We start from the raw sequence: 18,377 nt of genomic DNA on the forward strand, positions 1-18,377 counted from the left end.
GAGGCTCTCCAGTTCACTGCCTTGAACCTGGGAGCCGACAAGGCTTTACACACTCACAGGAGTACAAACACACACTTGTTCACACATGTACACAGGAACACGTGCAGATAGGTGAATGCTCACCAGAGTGTAAATGTACACGCTTGCACCTATGTGCACCCAGGAGCACAAGTGCACGTGTGAACACGCACATGTGTTCACACGTATACATGCACCCATAGGCACGTAAGCACACACTCGTCTGTCAGCCATTCACTGCTCATTTGGCCTCCTGAGGGCCCCTGGCTCAGGTTCACCTCTCAAGACCCCTGGAAGATGGCGGATGGCCACCTTCCCACATAAGTAACAGGGTTGTGGCAGACTACGCACAGGACAGCTTCTATGACAGGAGGAGTTTGGACACAACTGTCCTCCCTCTGGCTTTTCTGGGGACCCAAGCACTGTCCCCAAAGTGAGGGCGGTTTGCAGACAGGCAAACCTCAGCCACTCCAGTGCTGCATTTGCTACCAGACAGTGAACTGAGCTGTTACCGGCCGGCGAGACCCCCGACCCTCCCCAGCAGCCAGGGGTGGGACCTGGAAGCCCTGTGGATTGAAAGGAAGCCTGGGTTCCACTTTCTCTGGCTACACTGGTCCCTCATGGTCAGTGTGGGGAGCAATATGCTCCTACTTAGGTGGGGGACGCCTCGCTAGGACAGGAAGTAGCGTTCTGCGAAGTGCTGTGTGCAGCTTGTCAGTGTGTCTGTCCACAGACAGAGGAACAGCCAGTCTCAGCCTCCACAGAGAACAGGCACTGAAGTCAAACCACACTGCCAGGCCTGGGCTCTGGCCGGCCGTGGGCGGCTTCTGCACAGCCGCCCGACAGCCTCCATCCTGGTGTGCATGGGGGCACACCTAACGGCAAAGGGGGGTCCGAAGAGGCGGCGACGTTCAAGCAGGCTGCAGTGGCACACACCTATAACCCGTTGACTTTGGAGGCTGAGGCAGGAGGGTTGCAAGTTAGAGAGCAGCGTGAGCTACAAAGCAAGGCCGCAGATGTGCTCAGAGATAGGGTGCGCGCCTAGGGCCAGGCCCCGAGTCTACTCAGCACTGAGAGAAAGAGAAAAACCGTGAGATGTTAATCTCCCTGCTGACCTACAGCTCAGCATACAGCAGGGGCATCATGTGTGCTCAGCATGCTCAAAGCCAGCCTGGGTTCCATCCCCAGACCCGCAAAACAAAAATTAAACCAGGCAGGCATAAGCACCTCCCCCTCCCGGTCCCCTCATCCTTCCCCTCCTTCTCCTAGGCTTGCTCAATAGAACAAAGCAAGCCGCCATGCTGAAGATACCCTGAAGGCCACACACTCAGAGCGCCTGCAGCCAGCAGCCTACAGAAAGCTGAATCCCACGTGACAGTTCACATGTCACCTGACTAGATCTAAAGCCACCCATGAGACAAGCCTCTGGCGTGCCTGTGAGTGGTCATCTTAATTAGGTTAGAAGGTGGGCAGATCCAGCCTAAAGGTGGGATGTCATTGCAGGGGCCAGGGCCCCAACTGAAAAGGGAGCCCAGGAGCTGAGACTGCATGCTTCCCCCTCTGCTTCCTGGTTGTGGGTGACACTGTGACCAGCTGCCTCACACGCCTGCCACCAGGACTTCCCCACCATGGTGGACTGTACCAGGAACTGTGAGCCAGAATGGACCCTGCCCTCCATCAGGTGACAGAAAAGGGAACCCCAATACTCCCTCAAGAGAGGTGGGGAGCAGCCTCTGCTGACCCCTGGATACAGTTCCATGACAGCCCCTGAAGTGGCACACCCAGGGCAGCCATGCTGGGTGCCCACCCCACAGAAAGCATGAGGTAATACATGTGTGTCCAAATCCACCAAGTTGTGGGGCCATCTGGTATTCTGCAGGAGACACTCGTACCCTTGTCAGCTCTTGACCCCTGGACCAGTTACCTACCTGATCTCTGACTGTGTCACCTCCTCTAAAGCTGGGCAGGGACTGTAGGTCAGTATGTGTGCTCAACATGCTCAAAGCCCGGGGTTCCATTCCCAGCCTCACAAAACAGAAGTTAAACCGGGCACAACAAAGGCGCCTTCCCACCTTATAGGCTCACTCCTAGGACCAAGCATTTTCTTGATCCCATGTCATCTTTATGAACATTAAATAGCACTTAATGGTATGGTGGCACACCATCACTCTGTCATCCCTGCACTCAAGAGACTGAGGCAGGAGGATTATGAGTTTGAGCCAGCCTAGGCTATATCCTGAGACCTTTTCTCAAAAGAAAAAAAAATCAGGGCTGGCTGAGGAGATGGCTCCATCTATAAAGAATTGGCATGAGTGGGTTTGATTCCTAGCACCCACGCGAAAGCGAGGTGTGACACACTTCTAATCAGAGGTAGAAAGATTCCTGGGGCCAGTGGCCAGCCTGCCTCGCCTATTCAGTGAGCTCCAGGCCCATGGGCGTCTCTTCCAGGAAGTCCTCCATCCTCACTCCACTGGGCAAGCTCTTAGGGCCTCAGAGAAGCAGTGCCTGGATCTGCCTGTGGTCAGGAGAAGCCTCAGAGGCCTGTAAATGGTCATGGCTTGGCCATGCCTTCCTGGGCTCTGCCTTCTCCCTGAATGACTGGCCTGGGGCCACTGTTTCTCACAAGCCTGTATTAGGCTTGGTGGAGCCAAACAAACAGCATTGTATAGTTAAAAGCTCACCCTCATGGGGGTATAGCCTCATTACTGTTCTATGGTTGTGAGGAGACACCATGACCAAGGTAACTTATAAAAGAAATCGTTTTTGTGGGGGCTTGCTTACAGTTTCAGAGGATGAGTCCATGACCATCATGACTGGGAGTTTGGTGGCAGGCAGGCAGGCATGGTGCTGGAGCAGGAGCTGAGAGCTCACATCTGACCCACAAGTTGCAGATAGAGAGAGAGACAGGGCCTGGTGTGGGCTTTTGAAGCCTCCACCCGAGTGACACACCTCCTCCAGCAAGGCCACACCTCCTAATACCTCCTCAACAGTCCACCAGCTGGGAACCAAAGATTTAAATACATGAGCCTTTGGGGGCCACTCTCGTTCAAAACACCTCAGGTGTCAGCACTAACTGGTCTGGGTTCCATGGTGAAGCCGAGGCTGCTGCTGCTTCTTTTTTTTTTTTTTTTTTTTTTTTTTTTTTTTTTTTTTTTTTTTTTTTTTAAGATTTATTTATTTATTATGTACACAGAAGAGGGCGCCAGATCTCATTACAGATGGTTGTGAGCCACCATGTGGGTGCTGGGAATTGAACTCAGGACCTCTGGAAGAGCAGTCAGTGCTCTTAACCTCTGAGCCATCTCTCCAGTCCCAGCCAAGGCTTCTTAAGTGTGCAGGGGTTCTAGGAACAAAGTCTCTAGGACCCCCAAATCTGGGCTGAAACCACCAAGCTCTCTCCCTGTGCATCAGAGGCCTCAGCTTCACCCCTCTTCTGACCATGATCTACGGGACAGACCTCAGCAGTGCACATCTGTCTCCCCACCTTCCTGTGGGCAGAAGGGTCCAAATGTCTGGTGGCATGCCTCTTCTAGACAGAGGTGGACACAGGCCTGAGTTCCAGGTGTGGGGTTGGCTGGCACCCCTCAGGCAGCTTGCCTGCAGCAGACTTGGAGGGCACTGGGGGCTTCCTCACAGGTCCACTGCCCTCAGCTGGTCTCCCGTGAGGCCTGTGGGCTGCTGGGCTGAGTACTGAGGGGCTCCCAGATGCCCTCTGAGGCTTCTCACGGGCACTTCCTCAGACTGTCACCCCAGCCTTTGCCACCGAGATAACAGCTTTGAACCTTTAATGAGATGTCACTGGGGGCCCTCAGCTCGTGGAATCCCGTTAGCCCATACTTCCCAAAGGCCCAATTGGCTGGATTCCTACCCAGGCATGTGGCTGGCTCCTGACCCACCCTCATCTCCTTAGGGGCCTCCAGTCTGCCCACTGCTCTCCCTGCTGACACAGCAGCTATTTCCTAGCCCCAGAGCCCCAAAATTAGAACCCTGCCCACCTCCACCCTCACCCTAGATCCAACATCTCAGAACAGCAGACCTCAGCCCAAGCAGCTACATCCAAGACAAGGATCCCCCATGCATGCGGGAATGTAAATTCCTACCTCATCTGGTGGCTCAATCCTTTGTCTCTGTCAGGCCCTGTCTGGCCTCAGCGCTCTCCTCCACATCAAAGCAATGGCCACATCCTTTCAGTGCCTTCTCCAGGCCTGGCCCAGGAGGTTCCTCCTGGTGACCCGGCAGCTTTTGGAAACTGTTTCAGAGCATTTAAGATCCTTGTCACCAAAACAAACAAGTCACCATTCTCCCTTTTTGACAGGATCCTTCTATACAACCCTGGCTGTCCTTGAACAAACTCACTACATAGACCAGGCTGGCCTCAGACTCACAGAGATCCACTGCCTCTGCCTCCCAAGTGCTGGGATGAAAGGTGTGTGCCTGCCTGCCGCCGCCGCCGCCGCCGCCACTGCCACCCAGCCACAAGTCACAGTTTTAATGGTGACTTTGCAATGTGTAGCCTCAATACTGGGACTCCTCCAATGTTGCCAGATTCACGAGTGCTGTGCCTACTCCAACACATGGCTGGTGTCTTTCTTTCCTTTTTTTTTTTTTTTAAGGTTATTTTATCCTGCCAAGAGACAGTGAGTGTCTTCTAGGCAAGACAGACAGCTGTTACACTCATGAAATCTCACCAATGTGGTTGCCTGCACAATAACCACACAGTCACTATGCTGGTGTAAATGGGAGATATTTCTCGAGGCTTCATCCCTATATGAACTGATGGCTTCCAAGAGTCAGTTTTCTCTAAGGATGAGCACCCTGACAGGCAATCCAATCCCAAGAATCAGCCCTAAACACATGTACATACGGGCAACAGTAAATGGATGCAGTAGAGTGTGTGTGTAAAATGGTAATAATTATAGAAGAGGTTATGAATTCAAAAGGAGGTGGGAGGCTCACTGGAGGACTGGAGGGGGAGAGGAGGCAGTGAAATGATGTAAAATACAGTACGTGTGTGTGTGTGTGTGTGTGTGTGTGTGTGTGTGTGTGTGTGTGTGCAGTACACACATACTCCAGTGCCCTTGGAGAGGGCATCAGATTCCCTGGAGCTGGAGTTACAGGCAGTTAAGAGCTGCCCAATATGGATTCTGGGAATGTAATTCCGACCCTCTGCAGAATGTCGTAACCGCAGATAGGGAGAGTCTCCCTATTCCTGCACCCCACCCCCACCCCCACCCCCGACTTTACCAGCCTAGGGCAGGAAGAGGCAGTGGGAGGTATACCTGGAAGATGGTGAAGCCAGGAAAGAGTGTGTCTCATCTGTGGGAGTTCCGGCTCTTGGGGTGGGGTGGGAGGGTCTCAAAAGCCTGCCAGCTTCAGAGGCAGAAAGAAGTTTCCCAGAGTTGGCATTTGCTGGCCCTGTGACCTCAGGAAACTGAGTATACTTCTCTGTTCCTCAGAGACCATCACAGGCCAGTAAACAGCACAGGATGGTCGCTGGAACAGAAGTACCTGGATCACACTGGGCATGCAGTGTGGGTGAGGTCACAGTGGAAAGGGGACCCCACCAACAGTGGCGTCTGTCATGGGGTGGGAGGAGATGTAAAAAGCACTGTAGACCTGTGACCAGATTTGGAAATAGGTCTTTACAGGTACGCGGTGAAGGGGAGGTGGTCCTGCATGGGGGCCAGCCTGAATCCAGTGGCCGATGTCCTCACACAAGGGCAGGACACACAGAGGAAGGCCATGCAACTTCCAAGGGATGCGGTTCAGCAGCAGAATGTGCATCTACCTAGCATGTTCAAGGTTCTGAGTTCGGTCCCTAGCAGTGCCATAAACAAACAAACAGACAGACAGACAGACAGACAGTGGCTTTTAGCAATAGTGTGTGGGACCCTTTCAGCATCACCAACAAATAGACAGAGGAGGCTGCCAGGCCCAGGAGTCTTCTAAACGCTGCGCACCACTACACCAAGCAACAATGTAAGACAGCCACTGTAGTGCCTTTGATCCCAGCACTCTGGGGGCAGGAGGATCAGAAGTTCAAGGTCATCCTCAGCTACTCGGTGAGTTTGAAGCTAGCCTGGGCTACATGAGACTGGGTCTCAAAACTAGGGGAAGATTTACCAAACTTGGTGGCGCACGCCTTTGATCCCAGCGCTCTGGAAGCAGAGGCAAGCGGATCTCTGTGATTTTCAGAACAGCCTGTCTACATAACAAATCCGGGGTCCCAGGCCAGCCAGGACTGCACAAGGAGACCATGTCTCAAAAATAAAACAAACCCAGGGGAGTGAGTCACAAGGCCCCTCCCTGATGACTGGCAGTTCCCAGCTGCTGAGAACGGAGAAGACATTTTCTTCACTGGTGTAGCCACCGGTAAGGAGACCATGCTCACATAATGAGCACATCGGGCCAAAACAGAACAAAACAAAAAACAAAAAAATGAAAGTAGAAATGAGGAGCTAGTGAGGAAGGGGTCAGCAGGAGTAAGAGGGGACGGAGAGGCGTAAGGGATGACTATGACCAAAACACATTACATACAGTGAAAGTGAAAATGTCATAATAAAAGCCATTATTATTACGTGATTCATATGCTGATAGACATGTATACAAAGAGGAAGCCATGGCTACTACCCATGCCCAGTTTGCAGGGGGGGATGATGGGACTCAGAGCTGAAACAAAATTTCTATTCAGACTATCTAGTCTTCCAAGAGCCGGCTCTGTGCACCAAGCTAGGAGCCTCTTTCTCAAGCAGGCTTCATGGTGACAGGTTCTCTGTTGACATCCTGAGGATGAGGAAGCACAATAAGACTGTGACACAGCTCATCCTACACTACAGGTCTCGAGGCTGGGCAAAGCCGGGTCTGTCCGACTCCAAGGCCTCTGCCAGGTCCCTTTGGGCAGCCTTGGCGGTGGAGCTGGAAATGACCATGGGATCCGGGTAGGGAGAGTGGCAGAATGCACCCGTCTGCTCATTCACTCCAGGGCGTCTGATAGCAAAGGCAGGGCTAGCATGGATGGCCCAGCTCATACACTCAATCTTTTGAGTCCCTGAGCCCAAACATCTGGCTCCCCAAGCCCTGAGTTTTCTATCATCTTTCCAGCGAGCAGCAGCAAGAACAGAAGGAGACAGAGGTGAGACCAGCCTCGCTGCTAGAAGATCCCCACCAGGGTCCGGAGTGTTTTTCCACCAGGAAGCAACCCAGTTCATCTGAGTTTTTTCACCCTTTGTCCCAAGACACAAAAATGTCAGAAATGCACAAGGGCTCTGCCATGGAGGGACACGAGCTCACCCCATGTCCACTTCCTGCAAGGGGTGGAGGGTCAGGAGCTGCCTCTGGGGAGTGGGTCTGGCTTTGGCTTGGCTTCTTCCCCTGGGATGGAGGTGGGGTGAAGCCCAATCTTAGGCTTTGGCTCCCCCACCTTTGAAATGGAATGGCCATGCCCTGTCTGTCATCTCACAGGCCACACGTACGTCTCCCAGGCTTCCTCCTTTATTCTCTTAAGGCTCAACAACAAGCCAGGAGCAGTGGCGGGGCAGAGGGTGAGGCAGGAGGATTGCCAAGAGCTCCAGGCTAGCTGAGCTCTGCAGTGACCACGCCAGTGAGATGCCTGCTTGGTAGGACAACCCTGGGAACCTGAGTTTGACCTCCAGAGCCCACACAAGGGTCAAAGAGAATCAGCTCCAAAAAGTTGTCTCTCACCCCACATGTCCACTGTGGCACGAACACACATGTATATGCACATAAGAAGAATAAGTAATTAAGCTACAATAACAAGCCAGGCGGTGGTGGTGCACACCTTGAATCCCAGCACTCAGGAGGCAGAGGCAGGCGGATCTCTGGGTTCAGGGCCAGCCTGGTCTAAATGAGCTCCAAGATGGCCAGAGATACACAGAGAAATCCTGTCTCAAGCAAAACAAATAATAATAACAACAACAACAATTAACAATGAGGATGAACAACACAGAAAAGAATCTATCTAGCCCCAAGGTCCAGGCTTATATCAGGTGCGCTCAGCTCTGTCAGTCGGTCCCTTTGTATCCACTGGGTGCCAAATGCTTGCGTGCCTGGCGAGATATCAGCAGCTGTTAACACTCCTGACCGGCACACCAGCAAGCCGCCATGGCATCGGCCGGGACCCGAAGCCCTGTGCTTTCTGCCTCATTTAATCTCAGGCTCGCCCCGGAGCTCTGTGCTGTCAGCAGCCTGGTATCCAAGAGCGCTTAGCAGAGAGAATGGATCGGGCCAAGACCACAGAGCCACCCATCTCTTCCGCTCTGCTTCCTGCAGCCTGCAGGTCCCCGTGGCCCAGACGTCCCCAAAAGCAGGATATTTCCCCGCACTAGTTTGGATTTCTCGTGTTCCACATGTCTCATGTCTGTGAGGCTCCTAGACCTTCCTGTGAGCTGATCGACAGTTTCCAGGTTTTTGGATGAGGACATACAGGCTGGGGCTTTAGGGGTGTAGGCACCAGAATGTCGGAGCAGAAATCAGCAGCTTTGACCTCACATCTCAGGGTCCTACCCTCCAGATATGAGGGTCAAAGTCAGTGACAGGTAAGGCAGAGGACACCGGGCCGTGGGGGAGGAGGCCCTGGAAGGACCACTGGAGCCTCATGGCACTGTTTTTCTCTGTCCAGACACACCTACCAGGAAGCTGGGGGCTCAGTGGCCCTGCCTGCCTCACCCTTCTGAAACGCTCAATGGTACTTCACTCACCACGGGACTCGGGAGGAATCTTTCCTGCTGGTCTCCTGCCCCACCCCACAGGCCCGTCTGCATGCCAGGCAGGGCTGGCCTGTACTCCTGGCTCCTTGTCCTGCAGGTCCAGGGCGAAGGTTACTGCAAGATTCACACACCTGAGCAGGGCACACAAAGCCATGGGCATTCGACTCCGGCACTGTTTGCAACCAGGAAAGACCTGAGCCTGTGCCCCCCACCACCACACACACACCACCACCACAACCACACACACACCACCACTACCACAACCACACACACCAACATCACCACACACACCACCACCACACACACACCACCACACACACCACCACCACACACACCACCACAACCACACACACACCACCACTACCACAACCACACACACCACCACCACCATCACCACCACACACACCACCACTACCACACACACCACCACAACCACACACACCACCACCACAGACACCAACATCACCACAGACACACACCACACCACACACACACACCACACACACACCACACACACACCACTATCACCACACACACACACCACACACACCACCACCACACACACACACACACCACACACACACCACACACACACACCACACACACACACCACACACACACCACCACCACAGAGGACAGGGTTAAGCTGCAGAGCACAGCCAACTGTCACCCCCAAAGCTAGTGCTGATGTAGGATTCTGCCTCTGCCCCTTCCATGGGTACTCAGTTTCTTCCTCACCCTGAGGGACTCCAACCATCCCTTCAACATTCAGTGACTGAGGCACCCAGCGTCCAAGTCCCTCGTGCAAGGCTCCTGGCTAACAGCTTGGGTGCTACAGTCTGGTGCCCATTTGGAACCATCTCACAGCTGCTCTGTGTTGCCAAGTGTTCCCGTCCTCCGCCAAGAATGCTCTGGAACCTGAATAGAAATCCTCAACATCGTTGTTCTGTGTTCAGCCAGCCTAGGGAGCAGGTGAAGTCAGGACAGGCAGCCAGGGCCTCTGCCTAGGGTGACAGGGGTCACAGCACAGCGGGACCGTGGGTTTCTTCCTAGCTTCCAGAAAAACCAAACAATCTGGGGGACCCCTCATCACCAGTGGTCAGCTCTGTGGGACCCCTCATCACCAGTGGTCGGCTCTGGGGGACCCCTCATCACCAGTGGTCGGCTCTGGGGACCCCTCATCACCAGTGGTCGGCTCTGGGGGACCCCTCATCACCAGTGGTCGGCTCTGGGGGACCCCTCATCACCAGTGGTCGGCTCTGGGGGAGCCCCTCATCACCAGTGGTCGGCTCTGTGGGACCCCCTCATCACCAGTGGTCGGCTCTGGGGGACCCCTCATCACCAGTGGTCAGCTCTGGGGGACCCCTCATCACCAGTGGTCAGCTCTGGGGGACCCCCTCATCACCAGCAGTCTGCTTCATGGCTGGTCTGCAGGAGGAAAATACATTGTGTCTGTGTGTGTGTGTGTGTGTGTGTGTGTGTGTGTGTGTGTGTGTGTGTTGGGGGGGGCAGTACTGACAAAGTCTCTTAAAATCAAGGACCTTGACCTTCATTTGCTTCTTTGTTTTTTGAGACAGAGTTTCTCTGTGTAGCCCTGGCTGTCCTGGAACTCACTATATAAACCAGGCTGGCCTTGAACTCACAGAGATCCTCCTGCCTCTGCCTCCTGAGTGCAAGGATTAAAGGCGAGTGCCCCACCACCCAGTTAACAACAATAATTTTTAAAGAAAACAGAGATGGGAAGTAATCTGCTCAGAGACACACAGCACTTCAGGATTTGAGTCCCAGGTATATGACCGAGGACTTAACAATGTTAAGCTGTTGGGCACTATCGGGAACTCAGGGCGGGGAGAACCAGAGGAGCTGGACACACAGCCATTCTGTCACTTACAAGCCGTATGACTGTCCCTCCTGTGTCTCAGTCTCCATCTCTGCACAAACTCGTCAAGGCATCTCTGTTTTCAGGATCCAAGGGAGGGGTGATCCAGTGAGTGTGGGGCATGTGACCCAAGGGAGGGGTGATCCAGTGAGTGTGGGGCATGTGACCCAAGGGAGGGGTGATCCAGTGAGTGTGTGGCATGTGACCCAAGGGAGGGGTGATCCAGTGAGTGTGGGGCATGTGACCCACCCAAGGGAGGGGTGATCCAGTGAGTGTGGGGTATGTGACCCAAGGGAGGGGTGATCCAGTGAGTGTGGGGCATGTGACCCAAGGGAGGGGTGATCCAGTGAGTGTGGGGTATGTGACCCACCCAAGGGAGGGGTGATCCAGTGAGTGTGAGGTATTCGGCCCAGTGTCCGTCGCAGAGTAGAAACATGTCCTCTTCCCATGGTGTCCCTAGAGGCCGGTGCCATGGGGTCCTAAGTCTCCATCCTGACAGGTCCCCCTGCAGTCTAGCTGTCAGGCTCCCTCTGGGAGCAATCACAGCACCGAGACCCAGGACATGTGGTCAGCCACCGCAGGCGCCCCTCAGGGGACACCACACCGGCAGTCACAGCCACTATGGAATCAGAGCCCATACTCGCTTGCCTTGGCTTCATCTGGAATAAGGAGGCATTGTTAGGTGGTTTTACAGGGGATGGAACCCAAACCCTTCTGCATTCAAGGCAAGTACCTAAGACCAAGCCTAGTCTGAGAAGACAGCAACTGCCCAGGGCCTTGGAAGGTCCGAGAGAGGGAAAACAAGAGAGGAGAATCCACACAAAGGCCCTGAGAGACAATCCACACAATGGCCTGACTGAGAGAGGCAGGTGTGGAGAAGGTATGTTGACCTGGAGTTAGAAAGGTTTGGATCCTACAGGCCTTGTATTCTGAGTGATGGGGAGCCGGCCCAGGAAGAAGCAGGCGAGAACAAAGGATGTGGCTTTGCAGGGACAGTGGAGGTGACCAGAAGCCATGGATTTCTGGATCGTTGTTGGAGGGCAACGGCATCACAATTCCATTTTTTTTTTTTTTTTAACTGAAAAGTAGAAGCTGCTGGGCTCTGCACAAGTATGTAAAAAAAAGTATGGGACCCGGTTAGAAAGTGTTTGTCAAACTGACCCCTGTAAACCCAGCTTAGAAGGCAGACAGGTGGAGCTGTGTGTGTGTGTGTGTGTGTGTGTGTGTGTGTGTGTGTGTGTGTGTCACAGAGATCACAGGACAACTTGTGGGAGTCAGTTTTCTTCTACCACGTGAGGTTGGGTGGCAAGCGCCTTTACCCACTGAACCGTCTGACCAGGCTGGAATGTTCAGGCGAAAGGAAGACGTGGGGAATAACATGGGTGGACCGAGCTCAGGGTGCGCTCATGCGTGCAATCGAGCATGTGGTGCTGGGAATGGAATCCAGAGCCCACACAGGCTAGGCAAGAGCTCTGCCCCTGAGCTATATCCCGCCCAGCCTGCTGTCGCAAAGTGCCAAAAGGAAGGAGGGAGGGGGTGGGGGGTAGGAGGAAGGACTTGCAGGCAGAGATGGAGGTCTGGAACAGAGACACCTGACTTCAGGAGCGTTACCAGGCAGAGCACAGGAGTCCTGAGGATTTTGATGGGGAACCACATGGACATCTGGAATGTCCCCTTGCCCAGACAGTCACATACCCCCTCTGTACGCTTCCTGCCACACCAAATAATAAAACATGACACACTCTTAGCCCTTTTTAAATCACTGCGGGCCTGCCCCCAGCCCCCACCACAGCCACACAGCTTAGCTAACGCCCCCCCACCTGGGCCTCCTCCTTGGCCAGGCAGGAGGAGAGGCGGGACTTGGGCATGAGAAAGATTTTCCTTGCTCTGGCCGGCTCCAGGGCGGCTGGAAAGGGCCCACCTGGCTCCTAGGGTTTCTAAAAATAGAACGCTGTCTTAACTCATCTATAGGGCTGGCTTAGCTGTTCCTTTGAATTGTTCCAAGACGTTGTTTCTATTAGCACCGTCATTCTACGCACGGGAAAATAGAGGCTGGCAAGATCAAGACGTGAAATGGCATGCAATTAACCAGAAGCTGCCACTGACTCGACCTGAGACGGACAGACAGACGGACGGACGGACGGACGCTCCTCGGATACAGAGAGCAGGACCAAAGATGCAGGGGCCACAGGTGCAGAAGCCAAGGTGCAAAGACCCAAGTGCGGTGAACAAAGCGTGGGTCCCCACTCCGATGGCCTTGGAGGAGCCTGGATTTCTCTCCTGGAGACAGTCCCCGTTCTCACCCTGGGCTGGAGCCAGAGAGCGCAGGGTTGGATGTTTGTCCTTCAGTGAAAGAAAGAAGTGGAGGGCTTGGGTCTGACACTCCAGGACGGTGAGGGCCTGGCCATGACAAGATCTCCGAGCCCTGGGCAGTGCTATGGCCATCAGGGAACCAGTGGTGTGGTGCCTAAGGCTTATCAACCAGCTCCTGGGGCTCTGTGTTCACACAAACCCACACACACACACACACACACACACACACACACACACACACACACAGAGAGAGAGAGAGAGAGAGAGAGAGAGAGAGAGAGAGAGAGAGAGCAGTATATGGCAATCAAGAATGTATATCTTACACTTTACTAATAAAAATAAAATGTCCAGCTCTGGAGAGCTGGCTCAGAGGTTAAGAGCACTGGTGGCTCTTCCAGAGGTCCTGGGTTCAATTCCCAGAACCCACATGGTGGCCCACAACTGTCTGTAACTCCAGTTCCAAAGACTCAAGCCTCCCAGTGCCGTCTCCTGGCCTCCTTGAGCACTGCACACATGTGGCACACAGACATACACACAGACAAAGCATGCAGACACACAAAATAGAAATACTTATTTAATAGCCAGGCGTGGCAATGCATGACTTTAGTCTCAGCGAGTTCCAGGACAGCCAGGGCTACACAGAGAAACCCTGTCTCAAACAAAACCACTTATTTAAAAAATAAAATACTACTACTACTACTCCAAGATTTGCATAGCCAAGCATGGTGACATACGCTCCTGTCCTAGCCCTCAGGAGGCTGAAGCAGGGGCATCACACACTATCTTTCTGAAGATTTCAAACGATCAAGTCATTTGCATGGAACCTTTTTGGCAGTTTTTATCCCGACTCTTGCATGTGACAGGGGGTGAGGGAGTGTGGCTTTGTGGGAAGCCTGGTGCCGTCCCTTTACCTCAGTGAGTGAGCCAGCAGCAAAACACAGTGTGGGAATCCACTGGGTCACCAGATGCAGGCAGCAAGAAGGCAGAGGCAGGAAGTGATGTTTCGGTGAAACCCTTCACGCTGGCCACTTCTCAAACCCAACACTAGACAAAGCAGCAAAGCAAGCCCCAGGTTGGATCTTTGGGCAGTGTCCCACCAAAGCCAACTTCAAACTGCGGAGACAAAATCGCTGACTGTGGAATCAGGAAGAGCTGTGCCACCCTTCCATGTTCCTGCAGCTCAGAGGCGTGGAAATGACAGTGAGCTGTGTGGGGCCAGGACATGGCTTGGAGACAGACTACACTCTCAGCACAACTGAAGCCCTGGCTTTGTTCCCAGCACAAAGAAAATGGTTTCCAAAATGCCGGCTGCGGAGCCAGAGAGGTGACTCAATGGCTAAGAGCACCAGCTGCTCTTCCAGAGGACCAGGGTTCAAATCCCAGCACCCACATGGAGGCTCACAACTGTCTGTAACTCCAGTTCCAGGGGATCCAGTGTCCTTTTCTGGTCTCTGAGGACACCAGGCTACTTGGTAAGGCTATCTCAAAACAGCAAGAGCTGGCACACAGCCCAGAGGCAGAGCACTCGCTGGCCTGTGCACGGCCCAGAGTCAACCCCAGCACCACAAGTGAAAAGGAGAAGTGATGAGCTCTGTGTACTTGTTACCTGGTTTAACCAGAATATATGGTGAGTTAACATAATTCTGGCTTTAGCAACCAGTTCTCACCCAATTCCTAAGAATCTGACAGTAGACTTTCTCAGGAAGGCTCCCCAGCCCCTGTGCGGGAACCACACAGCAAAAAAGTTCCCTGTCAGGTGAGTTTAGACCACTCAGTGGGTCGAGGCGTTTGCCTTCACAAGCCTGGAGCCTTAGCTCTGTCTCTGGGACCCACAAATAGCAGAAGCTCTGAGACCTGTAGGTGACGAGGCAGGAGCCCAGCCAGCAAGGTCCACTGCATCAACCCCTGGGCTGTTCAGCCCTGAGGACTCCAAGCCTGCAGCTGACAGGCCGGCAGCCATGTCTCCAAGCCCACCAGCGTTCCTGGTACCCCACCCTCCCACTGCACTGGAGTTCTCCCAGATACCTGTGGAGCAGGATGATGGACTGGAGAACTCCCCAAGCCTCACCCCTACCTGCCATCCCCATGCTCACAGGTCTGGGAGGAGATCCAGCCTTGTGCATCCTAGACAAACACCTTGTCCTGACCTACAGTATCCCTGCCCTAGGAATGCTCCTGATTGGGAGTCCCAGAATCCAGACTACAGAAAGGAGAGATAGCATCAAACAAACCCATTGTCTTTCAGATGGGGAAACTGAGGCTAAGATAAGCAATTGGTTAAAGTCACAAAAACCAGGTTCCCTAGGACTGAGAGGGCTCTTGGGACCACAGCGCAAGCCTCCAATTACCCTCAATGCATGGGGTTCTGAGTCCACCCCAGAAAGGGAAGGAGGTCCACCCCAGGGCTGCTGCCCAGTGGAACATTCCAAAGGAAGACAGGCCACATCTGGGTGTTGAGACCTTCACCTCTGGCTGGGAGCCTGGCCCTGGGGGCTTCCCACCTGCTGCCATCCTGCTGAGGACTTCCTGGCTCTGGAATGTAACTGGACCTCCTTCCTAGGGCCCAAGCTAACTTTGTCTACAACCCACTCCCTGCCACTGCCAGCCGCAGCAGCAGAGACGGATATGCAAATAGCCTGCCATGGTATTAATCGAGATTCCCCCCAGGGGAGGCGTGTGGAAAGTGCTGGTGTGTTTCACAATTCTGTTTTGTCCAGAGGAGCCGCGCGGGGGCCCAGAATGATTTAAAACAGATTTTTGAAAAGGCAAAATAAAATTGGAACAAAACCTAGTCAAGGCATGAGCCACGCTCCCCGCCCCCAGCTCTCTCCCACCCCTGATCCTTTTTCTCTCAAGTCCCCGGGACCATCTAGGCAGCGAGGTGAGGCAGTGGCAATGGGCACTGTGGTCCCAGCAGAGAGCGCCGGCCCAGCGAGAGCAACCATCGCCTTCCTGACAGCTGAAGGGGGCTTGGAGAACCGAGGCTGCACGCGTCCTCCGCCCCTTCCTAAGGCAATAGACAGTCTAGTCCACTCCAACCATGCCTGGAATCAAGACGCCGCTCCATTGCTTGTCAGTGGCACTGATGGGTTGTGTGACCTAGACAAGCCGCTCCATCTCTCTGAGCCTTTGTATACAAGGAGTCGGGGGGGGGGGGATCGAACCCTCTACCAGGAAGGGGGAACCCCGGGGATTCCCTAAATATTCCCTGTACCAACCCGCTTCAAAAGTGCCCAGCACTACGCCTGAGACATAGTGTCATGCAAGAGCCCCTTACAGATTTTCCGGATAACCACTCTGTTTAAAGACGGACAGGGACACACGGAGGCCCAGAGAGGGAAAGGAATTTGCCCAAGGCTACACAGCACTGTTATCTCGGCTCTGATTCAGACTCCTTCTCCTGGTGCTCCAGGTGAGTGTGAGAAAGCGGCCCCTCCTCCCTCCACCTGCACGTGCCAGCCTCCTGGGGGCCGTACTGTCACTCACCGCGGAGCGGTCTGGTCCTCCCGGACCGAGCCCCACCGTCCTGCGCCGGCTGGCTGTCGCTGTCCGCGGGCAGGCGGAGCTCCTCGCAGCCCGCTGGCCACCGCGAGTGCTGGTTCTGGGAATGCACTCGGTGGCCCCTGTATCCGGCTGTCCCCAGCTCTGGCCGCTGCGATAGAGCTTATCTGGCGGGTGTCAGGGTGCAGCGGCCGAGGGACCGGGGTTCCCGGAAGCCTCCAGCCCCGGCCCTGCGCCCCCGGATGCCGCGCTGGCCCGTCGTGTCACCGCGCTGTGCGGACACTCCCCTGCCGTAGCTGCAGGAGGCCACCTCCTACTCCCATCTCGGCTGATTCCAAGTCCGTGCAAGGCTCGTGGCCCCGAAGACTCAAATTAACTACGTGGCGGGCGGGGTGGGGGGTCCGATGCCTGCCTGGCCTGGGAGGGAGCGGAGGGGACGCCTGGAAGTTTCTGTTTACTGCGCTGCGCGGGGCTGCAGCTAATCACTCACAGGCAGGGTCGGGCTCCCTCCCTCCAGCTTCGGCCTTTTTAGCTCTTTCTGGGGCCTAGCCCCTTTCCTCCTAGCTAAGGACCGATCTGAGCAGACCTGGGTTCCCAGCAGGGGTTCCCCCCTGCACCACCTCTCTGTTGGGTGGGGATCCAGAGGGAGGGTCCCAGCTTCCTCAGACACATTTGGTTTTTTGTCTTGTCTTTTACATTCACTCACTCACTCACTCACTCCTTCATTCATTTGTGAGGACAGAGCACACATCAGGACACACTTGAGGGAGATTGCCTTCTTCTTCTACCATGTGGGGTCCAGGATCCAAATCAAGTTGTCAGACTTGGCAGCAAGCAGTTCAGATTTCTGAATTTTTAATTTTTTAATTTTTTTTTTTTTGAGATGAGGTCTCTCAAGTAGCCCAGGCTGGCCTCAAATTCACTGTATAGCTGAGGATGACAGACTCAAGCCAACTATCATGCCCAGCTTGGCAGGAACTTTGAACAGCAAGAATGAACATTTCCAAACAGTAGAACGCACTCACATACATACATATACACATACACATAGACACATGTACACACACACACTGTAAACGGGTTGGTACAGGAAATGGAGAGTCACACTCACCTAGCCATTACATAATAGCCAGCTGAATAAAATGAAAGCCAGTTGGACTACAGGGCCTCAGGCAACCCTTAGCTGGATGCTGTGGCCTGTGCCTGTAATCCCTGCATTCAGGAGGCTGAAGCGAGGAGGTGGTAAGTAGGAGGCTAGCCTGGACTACATAGCAAGACCCTGTCTCAAACAATAACAGCAACATAAGAACAAAAACAAAACCAAAACCTGCAGCTTCATAACAATGACACCACAGGCCTCTAAGACACACCACTGGGTGTGAAGGCCCGGGGAGGAAGACAACGGTCCTGCCCGGGAGCCAGCCCGGCCTGCAGTTCCAGGCCAGTGAGAGACTTAATGGATGGTACCTGAGGAAGGACACTTGTCCTCTGGCTTCCACTCACACGTGCACACATGTAAACACCAGTGTGGACACACATACAACAGGAACAGAATGGCGGTTTTTAAGTTGCTTGATTTAATTGATTGAGTCAATTAGTTGATTTAGTCACTTTTGCAGTCTGGGGGCCTCCCACATGACAGGCAAGTACTGTCCCAGTGAGCCACACCCCCGTCTTCTTTGCACTTTGGGGACAGGACCTCTCCTGGCTGCTCAGATGAGCCTTAAACCTCAAGTTCACTCTGTAATTCAGGCAGGCCTTGAACATGTTCTTCGGCCTCAGGCTCCAGAGTAGCAAATGTCTGGAATTACGGGACTATAGTACCAAGCCCTGACTCTCATTTTATGTTTTGAACACAGGAGTCTCAAGCCAGGAGTGGCAACTCACACATCTAATCCCAGCACTCAAGAAACTAGGGCACAGCTGGGCAGTGGTGGCGC

General features: G+C 54.0%; 1 protein-coding gene across 2 annotated transcripts in view; it reads right to left on the minus strand.

The window, feature by feature from the left end:
• Positions 1-16,610, minus strand: part of Ripor3 (RIPOR family member 3) — a 75,047-nt gene extending 58,437 nt beyond the window's left edge. Inside the window, exon 1 of one of the 2 annotated variants that reach the window (XM_028868581.2) lies at positions 16,423-16,610. The gene's annotated coding sequence lies outside the window, so the exon portion shown is untranslated. The remainder of the gene's footprint in view (positions 1-16,422) is intronic. The other variant, XM_037205575.1, reaches the window with a different exon arrangement.
• Positions 16,611-18,377: the final 1,767 nt, after the last annotated feature.

Source organism: Peromyscus leucopus, chromosome 4 (assembly GCF_004664715.2).
Source record: "Peromyscus leucopus breed LL Stock chromosome 4, UCI_PerLeu_2.1, whole genome shotgun sequence".
NCBI lineage: Eukaryota > Metazoa > Chordata > Mammalia > Rodentia > Cricetidae > Peromyscus > Peromyscus leucopus.